A 7581-nucleotide genomic window follows, 5' to 3' on the forward strand; every position below is an offset into this window, starting at 1 on the left:
GTTGACACAGCTTGTGGCCACACTAGGCAGTTAGTTACGATGTGTCAAAAAGGATACCCTATTATCCATATGATGATCAAGCTCGCACATCGACTCTCTAATGAAAGGTTCGGATAACCGGGATAGTGACCTTTTTGTTTCCATTTGCTCATCCACGTCCAGGAAGGTGGTTTTTCATTTTAACATACGTAAATACAGTCATGGGAGTGCGTTTTGATTAATACCCTGAAACAAAAACAAGCCATAATAACCGAACCAATTTTTTTATTTGGCACTCTATAGGATCAGAACAGATGGCCTGATGACCTTATTAGAATCCCAACTTCAGACTTCCGTACGTGACGGACAAAATTGCAGCCAAGTTAGACCAAAGTTTTCATTCCACAACTCTTACTATTATTATTATGTTGGCTCCGGAATTTAAACCAAAAAAGAAATCATTTTCGTGGGAATAAACTAATAAAGAGTGGGTCCTTTGCCTTTCAATGGGGGAATATAAGGGATAAATGGAATTAATGCCAGCAGAGAAACGATGGGAATATCTGTGGTACCCATAAATTCTAAAACGTAACGAATTACAAAATGTGATCGGTAGAGATACTGTCGAGATTAGAGAGACTTGATTTTTTTTTACCAACGATCAGAGAGACTTGATTAAAGGCAATGAAATGGATTGAAAGGGCTTGAATGAACGAGATTAGGTTTCATGGCGTGGCACGAGGTCAACGAGAGATAAAAGTGAGTTAGGACTCTCGCTCGTATCATAGACTTTAGAGTACGGATTCTGATCTCGCATCGCCTTCAATTCTCCTCTCGTGTGTGCGTGTTGGATCAGCTAAAAATACAAATCCTTGTGTCTCAGAAAATCAGCTAAAATTGCTTGCCTCTATTCGTGCCTGTCTTCTTCTCCACTTTTAACCACTGTTTCCAGACCGGACGATTCAGAGTCGGATCAGTTGAATCATTGCCCCAAAAAAAAAAAAAAAAGTCTGATCTAACCATTTGGCTTGTTTTGACAGTTGACTTGATTTGATTCAGGCGATTTTTAAAGAGCTGGAATAAAAGCCGAGATTTAAAGTTGTCGAACCGCGTGATCTATTTTTTAATATGTATATATATTAATTATTGTTTATTTAATTATTATATTACAGGTTGAATCACCTATTTAAGTGGTCAAACCACGAGATTTGTGGCCTGTTAATATTTCCGGTTTATTGTCGGACTGAGTCCTAGAACATTGCTTTCAACGGTTCAAGTTTCTTGAAGTTCTTTTTATTGGTGGACCGTGGAAATCATATCAGAATCAGATTGCTGCGTTCTGTGTATTTTCTGCTTTGACACTTTGACCAAATAATTCCAGTCACGGAAGGTCGTATTTCATTTGGTATACGTGGTGACACGCTATCCATGAGACTTTTTTTTATAAATTAAAATTATTCTTTAAATCCTTCGAATACGTCGATAAAATCCTTTTCCTGATGAAATAAAGTCATTATTATACCATACAAGTAATCTTTCTCATCTTAATGTTGTGCATGACCGGAGAGAAAAGTGAGAAGAAAAAAAAAATTCTGCTTAGTTATAAAGAAAATAGTAAAGAGGAGAGAAAAATAGAAAGAAAATAATATGTAAAACTCATGGGCTTTTATCTCTAACTTTTTTCTTTAAATATGGAGAGATTTTGAAGAGAAAATTTTATTTTTAAATTTATCCACCAATTTTCAAATTCAATATCTATAATGTAGTTACATTTTAATTATAAATTTTTGTTAAACAAGCAGTACATTTAATTTTTAAATTAATTAACTAAATGTTAATTCCAAATTTTATTTAAGTTTCTTATATTTGGTTGTAGTTTCAAAATTTTAAGATTATTATATATCTAATAATGTAGTAAATAAAATTATAATTGGATATAAAACAATTTTTTGTCAGTGCTAAATAAAATAATTTGGAATTGTGTTATAATTATGATAGAAAATATATATATATAGATATAATATGTTAAAATATTAAATTTTATTATATATAAATATTTTTATAAATAATAAGGTTATTTATTCACATAAAATTAATAATTTTTCTCCTTCCTATTTTCTTTGGTGTAACATCCCAATTTAAATTTTAATAGTTAATTTGGATTAATAGAAATTTTGAAAAGTATTTAGAGGTAAATAAATTAGTAGGAGATGATTATTAAATCTAACTTAGGATATAATTATAAATTAAAAATAAAAAATAAAAAAAATAAATATATATTATTAAATTATTATTATTATAATAAAAAAATGTATTAAAAAAAAAAGAAACTAAGAAGAAGAAGTTTGGCTTCCTCTTTTGGCGTCCGTGCAATCATTGTATATAATAATAATATAAAAAAAAGGGAGAGAGAGAAAAAAGAAGAAATAATAAAAAAAAAGATGTGGGACCTACTGAATTTTTATAAAAACTCACCTGTTCCTTCGTTTCTTCATTCATTCCTTCGTGCATGCTGAGGCAGAGAGAACGCGAGTCGCCGGTACGAAATATCTAAATTTTTAAGATAAGAGTTTTTAATAGGATATTTAGGGTGTGATTTTAAGCTTTTCAATACTAAGTAAGTGTTCTAAAAATTTTTCTTAATCATCTTTCTTCTTTGATTTCTGAGTTTGTAGTGGTAGAAAATTTAAGATCTGGAAGAGAGATGAATTTATGTTGAATAAATATGATTTTTGAGGTTGTCAGTAGTATAATAAATATTCTAGAGTATAAATTTGTTGATAATCTTTGAATTTATGGCTTATGAATCAAATTCTAAACTAGATCTGAAAATATATATTGATTTATTGAGGTTTAGATGATTATTTGGGATGAGAAATAAATTATTATGGCTATAGGATTATGATTCTAAGCTAGAGACTCAATTTTTAATTTTGGGTATTTTAGGTGCGAATTTATAAAATAAAAAAAAATTTGATAATGGAAATTAGTTTAAAATTAAATTTTTAGATTATTAATATTTATTTATAATTAAAAGAGGAGTTAAAAATTTTACTTAATAGTATTAACTATAGATTTGTATTAAGATTGAGATTAGAAATTATGTTATATTTTTAATTCTATTATTAGAATTATTTTATTAGTTTCAAAAATTGAAACTAATATTTATAAATAATATGTTATTTGTAGATTATATTACTGGTGAAAATTGTGGTAAGAGAGAAATTTTAAGGAATAATTTATTGAAAAAGCCACAAGGTAACCATGCTTTTAATTTGTGATTTGTGTTACTTCATGTTAATTGGGTGATTATTAAGAAAATTATAAATTTGTAATATTATATAATTGTGCAAATTATTATGAATTTATTTGATTATTGTGGGAGGTGTTGGGAGACTTGCTATTGTTGTTGTATTTATGTGCCACGTGGTATGCTTCTGTTGGAGCTCAATAGGTGGCTTGTAAGGGTTCGGGCCAATCTACTTTTGGCCGGGTAATTTAGCTTCAAGTGAGGGCTACGGCTCGAGGTTAATTGAGGGATATAAGGATGGTTGTTTGTGTGTATTGTAATATTTCTTATATTTGTTGGAATTATTATTTTTAATTCTTACTTAGTAAGCACACACTTAACTATTTGTATACACTATCATAAATTAGCTTTGGTTACTGGGGCTTTGAGTCTCATTATGTGGTTAACAATTTCCAAGAGAAGAGCCACGAGTGACACGTGGAGGAGTCCTAGAGACTTAGTGGTATAAATTCACTGTCTCTTTTGTGTATTTAATTTATAATTTATAATGTGTTATATTGTCAATATTAGGACTTTTTGTTATTGTCAATTATATGAATATATAAATGTAATCATGCCTTTCAAACTATTTCTATTTTTGGTACAATTTGGATGACTGTAATTTTAATATTTGGTTTACTTTGGATTGGTTAAAATGGCATGATTATAAGGCCAAATAACTGGCTTGTGTTGAAAATTGACTAAATGCTTATTTTACTTGTTGGGAGTATAATGATGGACAAATATGATTTAGTTTACTTGTTAGGAGTATAAGAATGGATAAATGTGATTTAGCCTAATGACATGTGGGAGGTAAAAATTTATCTGAAATATTATAGTGTGTAAGTTGAAGCTAATTATAAAATATTTTATATTAAAATTATTGATATAAAAATATGTTGGGTGGCTGTAACCCAATGATGGTTGAGTTAAATTATTTAAAAAAAAATTTGGTGTGTTACATTTTGCTTAGCCAAACATAAAAGGAGAAAATTGCATCCATGAACTTTTATTTTTCTATATTTTCTCTTCTCTCATTTTCTCTCATTCATATTTTCTCTTGCAAGTTAAGCACATATAAATATATATCTATAAGAGGATTTTGGTTTGATTCTAAATACGACATATTGTTCTTTTTGTTATGAATAATAAGATATCGTATGATGTTCATTATCTCATGTTCTTCATTGATTATCATAATATTTTCAATTCTTATTATCTTATATATTTTATTTAATTTAATTGATATATTTATGCCTATAAATATAAAACACTTCAATTATATTCAACACATCTAAATAAAATTCAGTATAATTTTTTCTCTTTTCTCCTCATCTTGATGTCTATTTTCATAACACTTTTCTTTTTTATCAATGTAATAAATTTTTCTTTTCTACGACACCCTATATGTTGACGTACTTTATGCCTACACGTTATATATTGTAAATCATTAACGGATAGGTTATTTTGAAAAAAAAAAAGTGACATAAATTCTTTACCCGTTAATTACTAGTAATAATTTATTAATTGTGTAAATTACAATTATAATTAATTAAAAGTAATTTAAAACTCTGTGTAAACAAAGTATCTTAAGAAATCAGATTGGGTGAAGTATTATAATTATAGTACTTTACACTATAATTAGTATACTCAGTGTGTAGGAATCCACGGCCAAATGGCTATTTGTTAATGGTTGGTGATTATTGATCACGCGGCTTTCATCTAGTTTCACATCTCCTTATTGCAATAATGGCCGCTTTCTTACCAATTTAACTGAGACGGAGTTATTATAATCTCCTGAAACTTATGAAAATAAATTTGACATTTTAAAATATAAATATTTGAATAAAAATAAAATTTTATTAATAATATATTTTTAATATTATCTTTTCTATTACATTCTTTTATAGATAAAATATTAAATGTAGGGTATTTTAAAAATTTACATTTTTGTTTTCAAAAAATAAAGTCATAAAGTGCAAATGAATTTTATTAGTATACCTAATTTTGTTTAAAAGTATTTTCTAAATTGAAATGGAAGGACTATATACTGTATAAGGAAGTATATTTTAAAAGAAAGCTAATCAAAGATAAAATAAATTCCTGCCGTAAATAATGAATACACATTTTTCATTGTTAAACAATGAATATATATATATATATATATATATATATAAAATATAGGAAGCCACGTTCATGCTTCGTAGTTTAGTGGGAAAATTATTGTTAAGGACTTAAAACAAATAATATTTGTTAAAAATAATAACTATTTGGAAGGACCAAGTACCAAAATATAAATTTAAAATACAAAGTTCCCCGTAATCAAACCCCTTATATTTTATTCAATCACGTCTCAAGTTAAATTTGACAACTACATTACTTCACAGTGATAAATAAATAATAATACTAAAAATCAGAGCAAGTGAAAAATCTTTTGTTCTTTGAAGATTTGCAAGTTTAAATATACAAGAGGAGTTGCAACATGCAATAATTTTTTATTTGTGTGGAATTAAAATCTACGCAACTCTATTCTTAAGATATATATATATATATATATATTGGCAGCTTATATAGCGCTCCACGTTAATTTTAAGTTATTATTAATGTGCTGTATATCAAGGTTATAATAGTCAATTATGCTTTTCCTAGTCCTTCGATCTAATTTTAATTATATGGCTCTTTATACTAAATTTGTGCAGTATTAGTGCGCTCTCTCTAATTTTTCCTATTTTAATTAAGGTGGACTTAGCATGCATCTTGTTTTGTTTTTTGTCACTCTTTTATTATTTTTTCATGTCCTATCTTTTAATTAAATTTAATAATAAGTAATGTGGGATTCATAATTTTTCAAAATTTAATACTCTTACATCTAGTTTTCCTCAAATTTTGAGTATAAATACTCCTTTCTTTTTTATATATAAGAGAAAAATTATATCACATAGTTTTAAAAAATTAATTAACTATAATAATTATGTTTAAAAATAAAAGTTAAATTAAAATATTTTATATTAATCAATATAAGCACGCATTAATTATTTTTTGTTAATGTAAATTATAAGAAATAATTTAAAAAATATTTAATAAATATTTATTAAAATATGTGATTTTATTTATATAAAAAAATTAATAAAATGTGATTGCTTTCCTATAAATAAAAACAGAGGGAATATATCCTTACATCTAATTTTTCAAACCCTACGCCAATTGAATATTTTTACATCAGGGAACACCTCCTAGCCGACTCATCCACAAAAGAAATTGAAAAAACTCAATGAAAGAATTTACTTTTTTAATCTTATTTATAGGATAGAAAGAAAAAAAAAATTAATTCTACTTATTAGACACTTGTCAATTTTATTACTCCTTTTTACATTGTTGTTCTTGTTAAATAATTTAAATAAAAATATCAATAATGAGATTTAAAAATATTTATTGAAGGTAAAGATAAAAACTTGTTAAATTATAAGATAAAATTAATAAAATTTAAGATTTTTTTTAATTCCAGTAAAATATATTGAGAATAACTTATAAGTAGAACTAAAAAAAGCATGAGAGGAGAGATTACATGAAGAACATTTTTTTAAGTTTATATTTTTATTTAAAAGTAATATTTTATAATGTATTTAATTTTATTAATAAATGTGATCTTATTTAAAAGTATTTTATAAATTGAGACAGAAGAGATATATATTATATAAGAAATTATATTTTAAACTATCATAAAAAAGAGGAATTATATTTTAAAAAAAGCTAATCAAGGATAGAATAAAATTCCAGAGTAAATAATGAACACACACACCCCACTAATAACTACGTAGGAAGCCACGTTTTTGGATCGTATTTTAGTTGTGGTGGACTTGCTATTCATTTGGTTTTATTTTTTGTCACTTTGTCTTGTTGTTTTTTCCTGTCCTGTTTCTTATTAAATTTAATAATAAGTAATGTGGGACCCATAGTTTTCAAACATTTAATACCGTCACATCTAGTTTTGCTCAAATTTTGAATACATAACATGTCCTTGCGTTTAGTTTTTCAAACCCCATGCTAATTGAATATTTTTACATCGGTGAACACTTCATATCTGATTCATCCACACAAAATTTTAAAAAAAATAAAAAAAACCTCAATGATAGGAGTCGCGAGAGAAGAAAGTAGGTTTGAAAAATTGTGGATACCAATTCATATTCAAGGGTTGCAGTATATAGATGAATATAATAATAAATAATAAATATTCTAATATATTTATGAACACAAAATACTCTAATAATAAATGAAAGGAGTATTACCTGAAGCTCACCGTAATGAACAATATA

The sequence above is a fragment of the Prosopis cineraria genome, unplaced genomic scaffold, assembly GCF_029017545.1.
Source record: "Prosopis cineraria cultivar Desert tree isolate PC_DT_omini unplaced genomic scaffold, ASM2901754v1 PC3, whole genome shotgun sequence".
In the NCBI taxonomy this organism is placed as follows: Eukaryota; Viridiplantae; Streptophyta; class Magnoliopsida; order Fabales; family Fabaceae; genus Prosopis; species Prosopis cineraria.